Here is a 788-nt window from a genome sequence, read left to right as displayed (position 1 = left end):
CTGCTTAGGTTTTTGGTTTGTTTGGCTTTTATCTGCTTGTTCGTTTTGTTTTTACCTAAAACCAAGAATTCGAGGGCTGTGCTCCATTGGTCCTGCTGAGCCTCCTCCCCTTTGGGGCAACTGAAGTGGTCCAGTTTGTTTGAAGGGCTACACCAAATGGTAAATGGGAAGAAATTAAAAGGATTTTTGGAGGGGTTGAGGAGAGAGAACACTCTAGCTAAAACTTGACAGTATCACCTTGTCACACTCGTTAATAACCCTTAAAGTTAGATAGAGTGGGGCACCTGGGTGGCTCAGTCAGTTAAGTGTCCGACTCTTGATTTCGGCTCAGGTCATGATCTCAATGTCATGAGATAGAGCCCTGCGCCAGGCTCCAGGCTCCACAGCCTACTTAAGATTCACTCTCTCCAGGGGTACCTCTGTGGCTCAGTTGGTTAAAACATATGTCTTTGGCTCAGGTCATGATCTCAGGGTCCTGTGATCGAGTCCTGCATCGGGCTCCCTGCCCAGCGGGGAGTCTGCTTCTCCCTCTCCCTCTGCTGCTCCCCCTTCTTGTGCGCACGCTCTCGCTCTCTCTCTGTGTGTGTCAAATAAATAAATAAAGTCTTTAAGAAAAAAAAGATTCTCCCTCTCCGTCTGCCCCTCCCCCACCACTCACACACTCTTTCTTTAAAAAATAATAAATTAGATATTGTCTTACGAAAGCTATGAGAGCAACAACATTAGCATATGCTCGCCTGCTCTTGTCACAGGCTGTAAAGCCAGCCATGTACAAAAGTACACCTCAT

Source organism: Ursus maritimus, unplaced genomic scaffold (assembly GCF_017311325.1).
Source record: "Ursus maritimus isolate PB19 unplaced genomic scaffold, ASM1731132v1 scaffold_21, whole genome shotgun sequence".
NCBI lineage: Eukaryota > Metazoa > Chordata > Mammalia > Carnivora > Ursidae > Ursus > Ursus maritimus.
The sequence above is the reverse complement of the archived record's forward strand: the minus strand, read 5'-3'. Positions refer to the sequence as shown.